The following is an 18,394-nucleotide window of genomic DNA, read 5'->3' on the forward strand; positions in this document are numbered from 1 at the left end:
CTTAATTCCACTGTGGCTGTTGGCTATCCTTTTCACAAAGCTGTTTTTAGTCCATCTTTTCTTTCTCCAAAAATCTGGAAAAATATTCTGTTTTTCATGATTAATAATTTAATTACTGTCTTTGCAGTAGGATGCAATTTATTTTAGGGTTTCCTTCAAACTGATAATAAAAATAGAAATGATGACCACATCACCTGAATACAAGAGATTTGTTCCAGCCAGGTTTGCAGAATGATGCCCTAATTTGTGAATCTTGCCACAATATCATTAATATATAGTTTAAATAATATCTTACATGGGGAAAAATGTTTAAGGCTTCCAAGATAAGAGATAATTCCATGTTTTGTATATCATCTCTGACTATATAAGACAAAGTGGCCCTAAATTAGGTTCCAATTATGTCTCCCACATAGGTTTATTATTGATCATTCATGAAAGTTGTAATTCTATAATCACTAAAGATATTCTATTAAACAGTCCTACAACATCTAAATCAGAAATATATATTCTCCCCAGGAAAGATTTATATGCAGTGGGGGTTTTTTAAACAATTTTGACCCAAACTCCAGAGAATGAGTGTGGTAAAAACTGGGAAAATCTATTGTTAATATTTGATAGTACTCATTAAAATAGGAATGGAGGTAGGATTAGTGATTTTTGGCCTTCTTAACCATATACCAGAAAGTTCTAAAAAAAAAAAACCTACCTAATGTCTAATACCCACACTTGTGTACTGTGGCCTCACATTTCAGTGAAGAAGCCTTTGGTAGATTGATTCTGATAAAAATGATAATCATTTAGTTCTGTGTATCTACTGTATGTAGAAAAGGATTCCAAAGAAATCAAGAGTTTGAACCAGGAAAAAAAAGGCTGCATTTTAATTTTACAATATTAAAGGAAAATATAAATTGTGAATTATTTTTAAAGATTCTGAAATTCACAAATAAGAACTAATATGTGGTGTGGCATAACGATTCTGCCTATGTTGAAGTTGATATCAATTTCTGGTAGAGTTTATTTCAGTAAATATTCTGTTCACCTTTAATCCTTAGTGATTTCTCCAGATACGCAGAAGGGAACAATATAAATATATATCTTGCTGCTTCAGCAAAGCAAAATCCAGCTGGCAGGGAAGTGAATCTGCAAGTCATTGGTTACAGCTGTGTTTCGATTTATCTGATGGTTGAAAAAATAAATTACAAGATTAAATGGCTAAAAGAAGAGTCTTTGTGTAGTCTTTGTGTATGGAATTGAAGTGTTTATGGTTTATACAGAAACCTTGCAATGTAAGCTAGACAACAATCTTATTCAAAAAATTTCCAAAATATTATGAATTCAAAGTCATTTCTTCAGTGGTAACTGTAAATGTTTGAATACTCATCTCACCCTGCAATATTTAAAAATGTCAGTATTATTGGGCTGTGCAGTTTATCAATGGAAAGCTGCTCAGTTTAACCCTTAAGTATGGAAAAAGATATAATTTGATACATCTGGAACTACATATAGAATTTATATGAAAATGGCAATCTTTCAGTAGCCTTAATTCTGCAGAGTTGTGTTGTATGAAATTCATATGCATGTGATTTCCATGCATATGAAGCTTATAGGAAACTGAAGTTGCAGTTATAGATCAAGAACAAGACTATATTCAGTCAGTGTTCCCTCCAATAGTTTTTGGGGGTGGGCGGAAAAGTATAGTGTCTGAGCGGCAGTCCCTTCGGGACTGGGCGGCACAGAAATATTAAACAAACAAACAAAAAACCCACCCTGTTTTGCCTCAGAGAATTTCAAAATAAAATACTGTACTGTGTGTCTATAACAGTGAGCTCATAATAGGGCAACTCTATCAATATCAAAATGCCACTTAAATAGTTGAGCTAGTTTCAAACTAGATTTTGATTTTCTTTCTCTCTTCCTTACTCCCATTCTTTTTCTTTCTCTTTTCCTTCCTCTCTTTTTTCTATCTGTTTCTCTCTCTTCCTCTCTCTCTCCTTCCCTCTCACTCTTTCCTTCTCGGCTTCTGGGCAGGTTTGAAAAACTCTGAGTTGATGATGATTTTTAAGTGAGCGATTGCTCACTGCTCAGCTTAGAGGGAACTATGCATTCAGTAATGGAAATGAATCTCTGTAATTTATGGTGGAAGATAGTATGTTTTAAAATTTGTAGAAATGCACTTTTGAAGAAAAAACATTCAATCTTTTTTACTGTGAATAAGCAACAATATAAAAATTCAGTAGGACATAGAAACTCCTAGTAAATTCGAAGTGTTGGTTATGACCTATAAAGCCCTTCATGGCACCGGACCAGATTATCTCAGGGACCGCCTTCTGCTGCACGAATCCCAGCGACCAGTTAGGTCCCACAGAGTGGATCTTCTCCGGGTCCCGTCAACTAAACAATGTCGCTTGGCGGGACCCAGGGGAAGAGCCTTCTCTGTGGCGGCCCCAGCCCTCTGGAACCAACTCCCCCCAGAGATTAGAATTGCCCCCACCCTCCTTGCCTTTCGTAAGCTGCTTAAAACCCACCTCTGCCATCAGGCATGGGAGAATTGAGACCCTCTTCCCCCTAGGCCTTTACAAGTCTATGCATGGTATGCATGTATGTATGTTTGGGGTTTTTTATATTAATGGGCTTTTAATTATTTCTAACATCAGACTACTATTGTACACTGCTTTATTGTTGCTGTTAGCTGCCCTGAGTCTCCGGAGAGGGGCGGCATACAAATCAAATCAAATCAAATCAATCCATAAAACAATCAATCAATAAATAAACTAACTCCATTTTACCTATTAAGATCTTGGGTTACTTCCATAAAAATCACAGGTATTGCTTTTATTCATTTTAAAGGAACATTTCTCCAACTTGTTTCATTTTTAGAAGTGACAAGCTATGGAGTAAGATACTATAAAATCACAAATATTAGCATATATCAAATACAACATTCAACATAAAAACTGAATATGAATGTTGCAGTTATATGTTTTAACTGTTGTTCTATCCAGTGAAATCACTGATTGAATATTTACTCAGAGTTTTTACAATGGCCTTCTTTGTTTCCTATAAAATGTTCATGAGAGAAACTTAAAAACCAGACCAAAAACCATTATGAAAATTAAATCTAGGGTGCTGGCCAGGTTTAACTGTAATTTAACCTCATAGTCCAGAGAAATGCTTATAATACTGTTAGTGGGATATTTTTCCTTTTATTTTTCTGACTGGCATTACTGCATAAAAAACCATTTGACAGAAAACCACTAAGATGTAGAATAAATAACCATTACATATAGAAAGCAGACAAAGGTGTGATTGATCTGTCTGGAATTGGCAGACTCTTTCACTGTGTCAGGCTGTTTCTTTGATCAATGAAGGTATAGCCTCTGACCCTAAAAATCAATGGAATTGATGGAAAGACAAACCATGAGAATGCAGAATAGGCTTTAACCTTTACCAAATGTAAATGTTTAAAATATTAATTGCATGCATGTACTTAGCACATAAGGGTTTTATATAAGATTGTTTAAATATCACAATGGTCTTTTAAAAGGCCCTTACAAAGCCATGCATTATTATTACAAATAATAAAATTTGCTGCTTTGGATTTAGCTTGCGCTGGATTTTTATTCTTTCAATAATATAAAATTCTTCCTTTGGAAGAAGACAATGAAGATGCTTTCTTACCTAGAGTTATATTCATATTATTTTAATGCAACCTTAAATATTCCAAATGAATTACACTTGATATAGAGATTAGAGGCAAGTTTGTTCTATTATAGAAAAGATAAGGTACAAATACATGATTTATTATACTACTTTTAAGGACATTTTTAACTGTACATAGATCTAAGAACCTGTAATATTTCTATGTATGACCATAAAGAATAGAATGAAAAGAAATAACTTAATTTCAATATAAATAAAGTTTAATCGTGTATAAAGCAAATCACATACTGTACTCATTTTAAGAAGAAATGTATAAAATTATTGAAGCTTAATCATTTTAGTGGAACAGAGTCTTTGGAAAGGAGCGGCATATAAATCCAATTATAAATAAATAAATTAATTAATGAATTAATGAATTAATGAACTAATGAACTAATGAACTAATGAACTAATGAACTAATGAACTAATGAATTAATGAATTAATAATGAATTAAAGAACAAACAAATAAACAAACAAACAAACAAATAAATATTGATCCCCGCCCTGGAAAAATGGTAATGTTTCTGCCCATTAAATAAACTTAATTTGCATTTCCAGTTACAAAAATAAACACAATTATACTGAAATAAAAATGAATACCATGTGATGTTTTACTAACACATTATAATTATTTAATTTATGAATGGTGATAAGTATTTATTGGGTAACATTTTGCACACAGTTTAATGTCTGTAATTTCATATGATTCACTTTATAGTACTGTACAGTATAATTCAAAATTTCTTCTACTCTACAGCTGTGAACCTATGAAAAACAGAAAAGTTTAGAAAATTATCACAAATACAAAACTGGACAAAAAAAAAATCTGAAACGTATGTAGGGGTGTGTATCAAATTATGTCTTTGTTTGTTAAAATATATAGATTTTAGGAACATTAAGTGAATACATTATGAGATTGAGGCTGGGGTTTATTTTTTATTTACTGGTACTTACTTGGAAGTAAAACTTAGCGTACCCAGTGGAGCTTAAAACTGCTTAGTAGGTATGTATATGATGAAAATACTATTCAAAATATCTCAGTTTTAATAAAACTGCTAAAACTAATTATTACTTTTTGGCATTTTTGAAAACATATATTTCTGCATGGGAATTACAAATCAAAAACTTAAGAGCATATTTCCTCTATGCTATGATTTTATTTGTTCTCAATATTTCATGGTATGCATGTTTTTCTAAGCATAATAATCAAAATCAAGCATTTCACATTGTGGCACCTCATTTCTCTGTATAAACTATTATTTTATTCCAGAATAATTCTGGTTTGTTTTTTAAAGACCTTGCTATCATATCAACATGTTCAAAAATCACAAACTATAATATAACAAATACAAAATATCTTTGCTTCAAAGCATAACTCATTGTATGTGTCATTTGAAAGTTTTTGTGAACTGTTTCCTGGGCCCCATGTCTAAAATTTAACCAATATATTTGCTTTGTTAGTTGCAGAAATGGCTGCTTAGCTCTTCGGGTGGAAACAGGAAGTTTCTGCTATGTCCCTTGTGGATGATTATAATGTTTTTAAGACTTAATTATGCCATGTTGTTTGATAAGTGTAATAGTACATACATTCTCAATGCATCTGAAATTCACATTCATTTTTTCAAATAATGCTTTTCTTATCTTTCCCATATTTCTTGCAATTATTCAAAACAAAAATGGTTGTCTCTGTTTTCTGGTTGTTAACACCCACCCACCCCCCAGTTATTGTAAAAAAAAAAAAAGATGATCCTTTTGCACCATTCTGAATGAAGAAATAAATGGATTGCAAATGCATATTTTCAAACCTGTTGAAGCCAATTTCTACATATGTATGCACTTATATAACCCTACTATTTAATAATTAACACAGCTTAATATATAAATTACATACAACACTATATTATTTTCCAAACCATGACATGAATGAAAATGTATTTATTTATACTTTAATCCTAATGCTAACCCTAACCCTAAATTTAAATTATGTCAAAAATAAGTATAATCACAATATGAGATTTACAATTAATTTTAAACACATTAATATGTATACAATGTACAGTTCAATAATACAAATGAGCTTTCAAAAATACCCTGTGTTTTGTCTAATAAAAATATATGTAGTATTCTGACATTTTATTGCTTTAATGTAGCAATAATAATCTTACGGTCATACATATTTCTATATAGACGTGGCTCTATAATTTACAGTAGATGAAATAAAACCGAAATAACCATTCATTTCAGCTTTTCTATGAAATGGGATTAAAATTATTGGAAAACTAAATTATATGATGGCATAAATTGCAGAAAAATCACAATAATCAGTGCAAACATTTTGAAGCTTCTATAATACAGTGGATATCATTCCATTGTTTTATGATATACCATTAAAACATCTGTAACAATATTAATCATGATAATGCAATATTTCCCAGCCAAATTCAATATAGTGTGGCTGAAGGTTTTTTTTTTTTGGTTAAGTTATGGTTCTATGAAATTATATTTCCCCTTCAGTCTAATGGCATTGAGGTCAAAGTGTTCCATTTGACAAAATAAATTGGGTTTTAGTTATTATCAGCCATCAAATGCAACATATAAACAATCACACAGCTTCTCAGAAGAAAAGATAAAGACATAGTGTGCATGGTAAAGACTGCTTTCCTACTTTATTAATCTATTGTTACAATGTGAGTTAAATCACACTTAGATATTCTCTATGCACCCAAATATGTTTATGACACAATTATTTACTGAAATATATGTATACGTATGTGTGCATAATTAAGCAGCCACGTTTCAAAAGAAAGACAAGGTTAGGAAAAAACAATTGAATTAACAATAATTGAATAAATAGCTGTTTCTTTAAATTAATTGCCTATAAAATAAAGTACCCATTAGTAAAACAAATTGATTTCTCATTGGTACAAATGCTTAAGGTACAGTTTCTCTCATAGCCATATTGTTTCCCAGAAAAAACTGCAAAGAAACATGGTAAAGTGAGATGAATAATAGAATTATATAGTTGCACAGGGAAAGAAAGAAAGAAAGAAAGAAAGAAAGAAAGAAAGAAAGAAAGAAAGAAAGAAAGAAAGATGAAGTAGAAACAAGATGCGGCAGATAGGAGAGTGGACAGAAAAGGGGGAAATGGTTATGAAACCTAAATTTATAGTTAACCAAAGAACAGTGAGCATAGAAGTACAAACAAACAAACAAACAAACAAACAAATAATTCTACAATTGCTTACTTTGTAATAAATCCTACATAATTTTTAACCTTTTTCAGACATTAAGAATCCTTTAATTTATTTCCATTCAAAAAGAAGTTGAATGGGAGTAACCTATTCTTCCTTGTCCTATACTTACAGAAGTTGAAAGTCTGCAAAGAGATTGAAAATGAAGAGAAGTTGTCACCAAATCTTCTGCCTCACTGAGAATATGAGAATCAAAAATATATGGATTCAGAAGAAAAATCTCTTATATTAATAGAGTAAAATAAAGCTTTATTCAGCAGGCATAAAAAAACTCCAAACATCACTTTAAGACAATTCTCTTTCAGGAATATACGACAAATGTTCCAACTGTATAGGCAAATGGGTGTGTGCTTGTGTGTATTCTTTTTATATTGTTAATATCTACATGGTTGTTTAAACTACAGTGTCTCTCTAGCATCAAACCAAATTGATGATTGAAACCCTTGGATTCAATATGCAAGGTCACTTTTGTTTCAATTATTTTTAAATGCTTACATTTTCTCGGGATTATTCCTATTGTCGTCACTACACTCTTCTTTCTTTGGCACTAGTTCACCTCTAATAAAATGTGTTGACACTGCTTAGTTTTGGAAAATTTAGATTCAAAAATCATAATCTATATATTGTATTGCTTAAGAATATTATATATTTTTTAAAAGAAGTTGAGAAGTGTTTCATGTGAAGTGAGATTATTTTTTGAGAAATAAATGTAAATATTTTCCACAAAATTGAATTCAAAAGATAATATGCCAAAATATCATATTCTACAAATTTATTTCTTCTATCAATTGTGTAAGGAAACATGGGGTTAGTTTATTTCTGTAACTGATATGCTTTTACTTATTATGCTACTACATACATATTACAGTATTATTATGTATGTTGCTGTGTGTACCTAAAATCCCAAGTGGTAGAGGATGGATTATTTCGTATACTATTAGAACAAAGCTATAGCTGATTCCAAAGCTTTTTTCAAGACAAGATCCTTTGTTTTGGTATTCTTCTAAAAAAAATGCTACAGTTCATGTTAAACATTATTGTTTCAGCTATCTTACCTATTCCAGACATAACAATACACCCACACCCATTTGCACACCCTTTCCCATTAATTTGGCTTCCTATCTACCTACAGACCAATGTAAAAGTTGGAAAAAAGGACTTATGAAGAATATTAAATCTGATTGTATGGCAATGGCCCTTGATTATGGCATCTAAATTACTGATTTTATCTACTCAGAATTTTCTATTGCCCCAAAATGCAACTTTGATACAGAAAAGTACTACATAAAAAATTATAAAAGAATGTTCAATCAAACATGTTTTATCTTTTTCTAAACTATGTTCTTGTTAAAGGGTTTCTATTCAATAGGATTATAAGGAATCAAAATTTAAGAAGGAAAGACAATATAGATTGAAAACAAGTAAATCAGAAATAAAAGGGGAGGGACAATATTTAGTCTGTTTGTGCATCTGTTGTTTCTGAATCACAAAGCTGAAAGAAAAAGATTTTTTAAAAACCTCCAGGTACCTGATAGATTATTTGCAAAGAACACAGTAGGCAATTTCCTTGACTGCTACATAATTGTATTATTCAAAGTGGATACAATGTGGATACAGGAAAAAAAGGAAAGACTTGCTGTACTGTACTTGCATAGAATTTCAAGGCAAAAAGTAGCACTGCAATATATAGACAGAAGTTGTCAGCAATAAGCAATTTAAGTCATGCTGTAGACATATTTTGAATGGATTTTTTTTCAAGTAAAGAAGTATATAAGTATTCAAGTAAAGAAGTATATGCTAAAATGCTCTCATAATTTGCATTAATTAGAATGAAGTCTGATTTCCATTTATTGAATAAGCAATATTATTGAAGCAAGTCTCATTTCAGTTAATTTTACTGTATATATTTATTTCATTCCTTTCTTTTTTTTTCTTTTCCTTTTGCAATGTTCCTTCTTGCTTTAGGAGGCTTTAAATTTTTTTTTACTCTTGTTCCAGCTCAGGACTGTGCAAGTAATTCTTTTTTTCTGTTGTAGATGCATTCTGTTATAACTTCACAATATTTTCATTTTCACTTTGTGGTAAGAGATATACTTTACGTTGCGTCCCACCCACCGTTTTTGCCATTTATTTTTCTTTATTGGTGCAGCATTGTCGCAGTGAACAATGAGATCTGCTTGTGTACCAAAAGTTAGAGTGAACTGATTCAATTCAGTTCAGTTGCACTCTATCACATGGATTACAAAGCCTCAATTCCCTGTGCAAGGTGCTCCTTCCTCATTGAAATCAACATGTCAGGCTGTAACAATTAAACAGACCTATTATTCAGCATCCATCAGTTTATTATTTAAAGAGAAACAAACAAATATCTATTTTTATAACACATATTATCACATTTCAATTAGCAAAGCTTGTGCTAAGTTTAACTGAGATTATGCATATTTTAATTATGCCAAATGGCTCAGTATTTTCATAAATGGAATCATGCTCAAGATATGTACAATTTTAAAACACTACACTACCAATATACTACCACTACAGTACCAATGCACTGTTATGGTACCATGTATTTTCTCCTAGCTGTTCTGTGTAACAGAGACAACACATACACACAGAATCTCATAAAAACTGCACTCACGGGAACAGAAAGCAACGAACTTCTTCAGGCTCAAAGGAATTACACATTTCCTTTTAGTAAGGTTAGAACTGCTGTTAAATATTTCAAACTTATCAAAAGGGGAAAAAACACTCCCAGATCCCCCTTAGTGCTTTTTAAAAAGTCCCGATTCTATTTCTTATTAACTTGGTTTAAAATACCAGAATAAAAATGTTGCAAGCTAATTGCTTGGGAGAAGCCGCGTGTAACTGAGGAATCCTTCCCATTGATGGATGCTGCGGCAGAGGAAAGAGAGGAAAAGCTGAAGAAGGCGCAGAATAACTTCTAAGTCTGTTTAAACCTTGCTGGCATTATTTCTCCCCACATCACGTGTGTTTTGTATGTGTGTGTGTGTGTGTGTGTGTGTGTGTTTGAAAGAGAGAAAGAGCGAGAGAGCCGAGTTTGCCTGCTTCTCCCGAGGCGGAAAATCGAGGAGGACCATCAATGCAAAAGCCTATTTTCCAACTGCATTTGGAAAGCTGTCTTATTATTGATTAGGGGGGAGAAAAAGTGGGTGGGAATAGAACTGCGAAGAGATGGGAGGACCGTCAGGCAACTGGCTCATTGCAGCGCAAGACATTTTCTTCCGGAAAGATGTCCAACGACTGAGATACCGCGACAGAGGAAGTAAAAAAGATGGAAAACTAAGAGGGAGGGAGCCTTCGGAAGGAATGAAGGGTTGGGGTATTCTTGAGCTGCTTCTCTCCCCTCCCCTCCCTTTATTCTTCCTCTTCTTCTTGCAAGGACCAGAGGATGGGCGCCGGCAAATCCTGCAGTCCAGCAGGTCTGCCGGAGGTGGATGCTTGGAGACCACGCGCCGGAATGTCACTTATTCACCAGGAGCGCAGTGCAAATGCCAGACGAATGCCGTCCCCCCCCCCCCTCCCGCCCCGCGTGCAACCTCTCTGAGTCAGCAGCCGTTCTTTTGCCTTGCCTTTGCCTTGCCTTTGTGCGCGCGCGCGCGTGTACTCTTTTGGGAAGCGGGGGCGCATTGCACTGGAGCGCGCGTGGCCGCGTTCACGTCTCGGTTGTCGGTCTGAATGTGCGCGTGCATATTCATGGGAGGTTAAAAAACCCAGTCAGTCAGGGAGAAGCGAAGGTACGTTGGAGAGGAGCTAAACTCTTGACTTATTTCCATCGACTGAGTATCAGATGTATCCCCTAAGGAGGATGGGTCTGTGCTCTGTGCGATAGGGATGGTATAATTATATTACTATCATATTTATGGAGAGGTAGCTTCTTTTCTCTCTCTCTCTCTTCCTAATTACTGGTTTGGTCAAATTGGTATTGGAAAAACCATATTACAGTTCATAACAAAAAGCATACATAATGCTTCTGGTGTTCGGTTGGTGTGGGTTTTTTTTAACCGCTACATGCCTGAACTATAAGCATTCAAGCTGTGCTGGAAAGCAAATGAGAAAGAGTTCCTTGCAACAGAAGATTCTATCCTCATTCAAATGTTTCCAGTAATTGAACACTTAAGTAACATAGTGTGGGAACAGGAAGAGGGGGCTGCAGAGTATAGAGAACCAGCTTGAAGGGTGGGTGGGCAGGTTTAATCATTAAAAATATTTCTTTTTTTTCCTGTATAGTTTGTTTTATAACTTGGTATTTTAATTATTTTTCTCTTCCCCCCCAGCTGACCTGCATCTTGAAACAAGGCTAAATGAGTTACATACACCAGATTCTACATAAGTGGCCAGCACCTTTGTGACTTCTCTTTGGTTTTTATTTCTTCTGCCGAACATCATGGATCTTGTTCCTAAAGTACACATATTCTTTTTCATTCTTCAGATGAGATTAAAATGCTGAAGGCAAGGACGAATCTTTTCAGTGCTCTGATTCTGTCATTAAAAGTCTTGGACTTGGACCAAAAAAAAAGATGGGAAGCAAGGGAGTATTTTTTTTTAAATTTTGCATGAAGAATTTTTATAAAGAATTGAATGTTGTTCAAATGACCTGGCACAAAAAATAACAAGTTGTTGAAAGTCACTATAAATTTAGGGGATGAAAAATACTCGGGTAGATTACATTTTTTAATACTGGTTTTGGACTCTGTGCGAGAAGGTGGGAGTTAAATATATTCCAGACACATTCTTCTTACAGAATGCCTTTTAAGATCAGAATACGTATATTCAGGGCCCACTATAGACATGCTACTAGAGAAATAAGGCTTAACCATGGATGCTTTTTCTAAGCTATTGGAAGAAAAGGAAGCAGACTGTAACTGTATTTATTTTCTTTTGACTTTTTTGGGAATAAACACATTTGAAGGTCTTATACCTTAAAAATATAATGTCTGTTGCCTCTATGCAATAGATGTATATTATTTCCAAAATAATTGAAAGTGCATTTTGAAAACATGAAAACTACTTGTTATATCTTCCAAATCTACTGAAATAATAAAACCAAAAACCCCATTCTGATAAATTGAAGAAGAATTCGACTGGATCTTATTGGACTTTTCCTAGTCCCTGAGACCCTAACTTGTGAGGTTTTTTAGTAACAATCACAAGTCAGGCTCTTGGGACCTAGGCGGAGGGGAATCAGCAGCTTTGGACTTTATTCATTAATTTTATCTGCATTGCTTTTTGTTTTGTTTTTTTGGACAAAGAGGAAGTTCTATGAAAAGGATGAACATTTTGATTTAGAAAGAAAACAGTAGTATGCATAGATGTGATAGCATGTACTGCATAGATATATATTTTTATTTATTGTACTAAAATGAGTGGAATATTTAGCAGTTTGAATTAGAAATTTATGCTGTTTCATAGTTGTATTTTAAAAGTACTAAGTATAACAAGTATATATTAATGTATAGCTTTATTTATAGATTTTGTTTCCTCAGCTTCCAACCACTACTGTGAAAAATCCTAAGTTTGCAGGTTGAAACAAAGAGTTGTTTACACTTCAAAAATGTTTCAAGAAAGATATTTTTTATTACAGTTAATCTTTTTTCTTCTTTTATTGTCCTTATCCTGCAGAGTGATTCAGTATGTTGTTATACTTCCTTCCAACCATAATTATGCAGGGCATAGGGTATTTATAATACAGAAATCTGATGTAGAATTTGAAAAAAATGGAAGGGGCCATTTAGGCCTTAGAACGTAACCTCGTGACATACAGAAATATTATACAGTATTATGAAATTCTTCATCCTCTGCTTGTCCAGTGCAGAGAGCCAATCACAGCTTTTGGGCAATTATTTCAACTGTCTTTTACTGTTAGGACATTTTTAGCAAAAATCTGTCTCTCTGGAACATATTTTGCATTCTTCCCTCTGGTGTAATACAACAGGTCTTGGCATCATCTGTGATACCCTCCAAGGCACTTGTTTTATGATTCTTAGAGGAAGAACTTATCAAATCATACTCTGTTATGTTCAGGACATTTTTCTAATCTATTAAGATTGTTTTGAATTTTGCTTTTGTCTTCTAGGATATTAGCTGTAACATCTAATTTTGTGCCAATTGAAAAATTTGATTTAAAAATCCCTTAGGAACTGTTAAAGAGTAATCTTTGGCTATGATTTTTCAGCCAGATATGAATCTACTGATATTTTATGACATGCAACTGATATAAAGCAACTACAACTCATAATGCAGCTAATTTAACCCAAACTGAAGTATTCAGTTAAATTGTTCTAGATCTATATAGAAGACAAAACCATTTTGTCACAAGATATGGCTAGTTACCATATTTATACTCATCTTAATATCAGGTAATATTTGTCTAATGGATGCTAATTTTAGCATTCAGCAAAATAAACAGAAGTGTAAGAATTATTTCACACTTTTATACTCATGTCTTCAACACAATCCACTTGATTTCACAAATAGTTTTCATAATTTTATTTAAGGAATTTGAAGTTTCCCTGTAAATGCTTTTGCTTAAACATTCTGGGAGGGAAGGGGACTACAAGATGAACATCATTGACTAAAGCTGATGGAAACTTCCTACTGTGAAGATGAATTGTCCTAACAATAGGGCCTATTATAAACCAAACATTAAACAACTATGTGAATAATAATAAAACAATGTAAAAAACATTTAGCACTTCAGCATAAGTGAATATAAGAGTGGCAAAAGAGACCAATGAGAAAATGTGAATTGAAGCACAATGTGACTTTCATTCTTGGGTCCAAAGTTGAGACACAAATACAAAAGACTAGAGTTTACACCATGGCAATGCAGATCAAACAGTGCATTTATTGCAACCTTGCAATTTGTACTGGGTACTTATAGTGTTAGCAACATATTATATAACTGATTTTTCATTGCTTCTTACATAATCCTTTCAATTGGAAATGTCAGGGACTGAGTATAAAATTCTATGAAGTGTTCCTGAGCTATAAGTACAACCTTATTTCATTTTGAAAATTAGATTAGCATATATTTATAATATCTGTTTCAAAAACATGGTTTTCAGTAAACAGTAGTATCTGTTTCAATAACATGCATTCCAATAGCAGGGCCTGCAGAATTACTGTCACATGGTAATTTTCTCAAGCATATTAAAAAAACCAGCCACCTTCTTCTGTATAAGCTGCAACGCCATGTAGAATGTACTGCAATAGTCCAGATGCATAGCAGTGGGTGAGTGAATTACCATAGCATTCTCTGTCAAGGTAGAACTACAACTAGCAAACTAAGCAAAGGTTATACTAGCCATGAATTCCATCTGTCCATTCAGTAGTAGAGCACTGATTTGTGGAATTACTCCCTCAGGGCAATGTCCTCTGAAGCCATTAGCCACAAAAGACAAAGAACAGCTTCATCTTGTTGGCATCCAACTTTAGCCTGTTTTCTCCCTTCCAGATTAACAGTTTTCTGGCACCAAAACAAGATTTTTCCCAGAATCTCCATCACACTGGATGATAATGTATGATTGCATATCACTCATATACTCACAATACTGCATTAAAAATACTTTACATTAATAAACCCAATTTATAAACTTCTAATTGCAACAAGACACAGAATAGATACGATGAACACATGTTAAAGAAAATGTTTATTCAAATAGAACAAATACTATCCTGATAGTTGGAAAAATGAAACTTGGGTACAAAACAAAGCAAAATAAAAGATTCAATCATTTCTTGAACATTAATTAATTAATTAATACTTTAATTATTGTTATTATAATTATTAAATAATTATAATTAATTAAAAATACTTTTTCTAGATAAAATTCAGGTATAGATGGACAACTTAATTATATAGGTTTGTATTGTTTATGCCCATTATCACAATTTAATCTTGCATCATACACAACATGCATTTAAATCAGGTCATGCTACAGCTAGTATATCTTTTTTCTTTTTTTAAAAAAAGGCAACTTTCACTAAGAAAGCAAGAGAGAAAAAATAATGTGTGATGCATACAAAAAAACCCCTCTCATTAACAATTCATTGGATTCCTACTTGGTAACAGATAGAGCCAGATGCACACATTAATGGCTGGCTGCTGTTGATTTGAGCCATGTTCAATGTGGTGGAAATGAAAAATTATCTAGTTTCTGACATTGGCTTATTTGTACACTTTTAAAAAAATAGCATGGTTTTGCATGCATATTTTAAACCATCTCTTTCTTTCTTCCTATATACCTTTATATCACTTCCCAATTAATTACTATTTCTTAACATGCATGTGTACATAAGCTAAAAATAATTGTTCTTTTGTCTACCATGTGGAAAGTAATTATACATTATCCTGACAATAATCTGTATCAATTTCAAATGGTCATAGGAGGATAACATCTGTTTTCCAAATGTCATGTTGATTATTAGTCAAAGCAATACTTTCTATTGCATATAAAGGATTAAACATGTTTATGCTGTGGGCAAAAAAAAGCATTTTTGCTAAAAGCTTTTTCTAACTTCAGTAGCATTAACAATTAGTACAGCTTTTCCAAATATATGCCTTCCAGATGTAGTAAATTTCAATATCTCTAATTCTAAGCCACTAATACTATAAATTCTGTTTTCACTGAAGTAAAACAGCAAGCTCAGTAATACTAATTTATATGTTACATGCATCTAACTAATATTAGTAATAATCCACTCTGTTCAACACCTTAAGGGGTGTCAAATGCAAAGCCCGGCAGCTGGATCCAGCCTGCGGGGTACTACAGGGCTGCCACCCTGGAAACAGGAAAGGACTGGCTCATGGTACTTCTGCCAGTAAAAACTGGCTTCTGAGTTCCATTTTGAGCTGCCATGGCCCTTCTAAGGTCTGTTTTTGCTGGCAGAGGCTTGCAGGAGGCCCTGGCAGCTGAAAACGGAACTTGGGAGTCTTATTTTTGTTGGCAGAGTGGTCAGGCCACAACATGTGTCCCTGACAGGAGTGATATTAAACTCATTATGCCCACCCTGGCCATGCCTCCCACTCCTCCGAGGTTAAAGGCACCCCTCATGTAGCATTCAGTGAAATCGAGTTTGACACCCCTGCTTTAAGATCTATCTTTTTCATTGTGAAAGTCTCTCCACCCAAGAAAGAAAAGAAAGAAAACACCTTTGGCCTGATTGTCATTAGGTATACAAGTATAGGAAATTCTGTCACACACACACACACACACACACACACACACACACACACACACACACACCATATGTATGTATATGTGTGTCTTCTACTTACCTTTGCTACCATTTTGGGATCATGCCGGAAGTGCACATTTTGTACAGGTAGGCTCACTACACTTAGCATACATGTCCCCATCACTCCTGAGTTATAATCAGGCAGGAGGCTTTGCACCTGTGCAGAGAGTTATTTTCATGAAAATTTGCTCCATTGGACAGATTTCAAGTAGGAGAACCGTTTCCCCCCTGCTTGCTGAACCATCGCTGTTGGTTCAGCAAGCAGAGGAAAATTCATGCTACAGGTTCTAGAGAACCAGTTCAAACCAGCAAGAACTCACCTCTGACACAGAGGTAATAACAATATAGATGAGTTCTGCCTGATTTTTTCAATCATGTGAAGTGGCACAGATAGTTACTTGATCATTACAGTCTTTTGTTTTATATTTTTATATTTTCATTCATTTGATGACAAAGTGGTGAAAAATATACTATTCATTTGTCTATGGCTTAAGAGAGTCACACTTTAGCATGTGGAATCAAACTCTTTATCATTCTTATTTTTAATATGTAACCCTTCCCTGGTGCAGAGCTGAAGGGATTGGATACTGTAGCCTAGAGGATAATTCTCTGCCTTACAAGGCAAAGGTTGTAGGTTCAAGTCCCAGTATATGGCTAGCTGATGAGGCCAAAATAAGGCCAAAATAGATCTATCCTAGTCTCCCTTAATTTTCAAATTCAGCAAAAAAACGTGACACATACAGATAGAATTGTCGGCTATCAATAAAAAAAATTAACTGCCTTGGAAATGGCCCTGGGTTGGGCCGAGAGGCAAATAAGGAGCTGTGATGTTCCTTCAATACACCAGGGTGATTCGACACAAAATATGTAACCCTTCCCTGGTGCAGAGCTGAAGGGATTGGATACTGTAGCCTAGAGGATAATTCTCTGCCTTACAAGGCAAAGGTTGCAGGTTCAAGTCCCAGTAGGTATGGCTAGCTGATGAGGCCAAAATAAGGCCAAAATAGATCTATCCTAGTCTCCCTTAATTTTCAAATTCAGCAAAAAAATGTGACATATATATATATATATACTGTATAAAGGAACAACAAACAAAAAGGAACCAATTAATTAGTTATTAACAATCTACTTGGAGAACCAGTTTAGTGCTGTGGTTAAGGCATCTGACTAGAAACCAGAAGACTGTGAGTCCTTAGGAAAAAATACAGTTGGATAACCTTGGGCTAGTTATTTTCTCTCAGTCCCAAGAAGAGGGAAATGGCAAACCACTTTTGAAAGACCTTGGCAACAAAATCACAAGGTTTCGTTCATGTATCTCAGAATCAGGCAAGATAGAACAGAAGGAGGGGAAATAACCTAAGTTATATACTGTATAAATTTAGTTAGAGAAATTAATTATCATTAGAATTGTATCTCAATATTATAATTGAAATACAATATCACATCTCAGCCTTTGGATTAAGATCAAGTGTAGTGTGTAATATTGGAATAACAGCAATACAAGTATTTTTTTTCAGGAAGAATTCTGGAAGGATACTTAACATTTGCATTTAATCATGTTGTGTCAATGTTTAACATTAATTCTGAAACAGGATTTATTTAACCATAAAAAGCACATAAATGTGGCTTTCAAATATAAAATATTAATAACAAAACAATTCAAAATAATGAATAATATTATTAATTTATTTATTAAAATATTTAAATTATAATAAATGAAGCAACTTCTAGCCTCCCAAAATATAATTGTAGCTAAAACCATAGAAAATTAAAGTTTTCATGCTCTGGCCTGTCTACAATTCAACTGATCATCAAATAAATGCAATAGTAAATTTATAAGATCAAGTGTATTATATCCAGCATCACTAATGTGATTGTTTTAACTTAATATATAGATGACAGAAATCATGTAAAATTGCTTTGTCACAATTTGGAACACCCATTACTAGAAAATTGGAAGCAAAGGTAGGCTATCCATTTGTTTGGGATAATATGAGTATTGTATCTTAGATTGATAATATGGTAAGCAAATGAAAGATAGAAAAAAGAGAAAAAAGAAAAATAATCTCATTTACACATAAAAATTATTCTCTACATCTGACCATACTTGTCTGTGCTTGAAAACTATCCCTGCTTGCATGACCTCAATATATTAAATTAATCTGAATATTGTTTTGTATTCCT

The 18,394-nt window shown here is 33.5% G+C and overlaps 1 long non-coding RNA gene across 3 annotated transcripts in view; it reads left to right on the forward strand.

Moving 5' to 3' along the window:
- LOC139166559 (uncharacterized) overlaps positions 1 to 11,623 on the forward strand; it is a 151,079-nt gene extending 139,456 nt beyond the window's left edge. For 2 of the 3 annotated variants that reach the window (XR_011558980.1, XR_011558981.1), the window contains 2 exons: positions 7,067 to 10,517; positions 11,248 to 11,623. This is a non-coding gene — a long non-coding RNA (uncharacterized lncRNA). Of the gene's footprint in view, positions 1 to 4,458; positions 4,545 to 7,066; positions 10,518 to 11,247 lie in introns of all 3 variants that reach the window. The other variant, XR_011558979.1, reaches the window with a different exon arrangement.
- The last annotated feature ends 6,771 nt before the right edge of the window (positions 11,624 to 18,394 follow it).

Source organism: Erythrolamprus reginae, chromosome 4, assembly GCF_031021105.1.
Source record: "Erythrolamprus reginae isolate rEryReg1 chromosome 4, rEryReg1.hap1, whole genome shotgun sequence".
NCBI classification, from domain to species: Eukaryota; Metazoa; Chordata; class Lepidosauria; order Squamata; family Dipsadidae; genus Erythrolamprus; species Erythrolamprus reginae.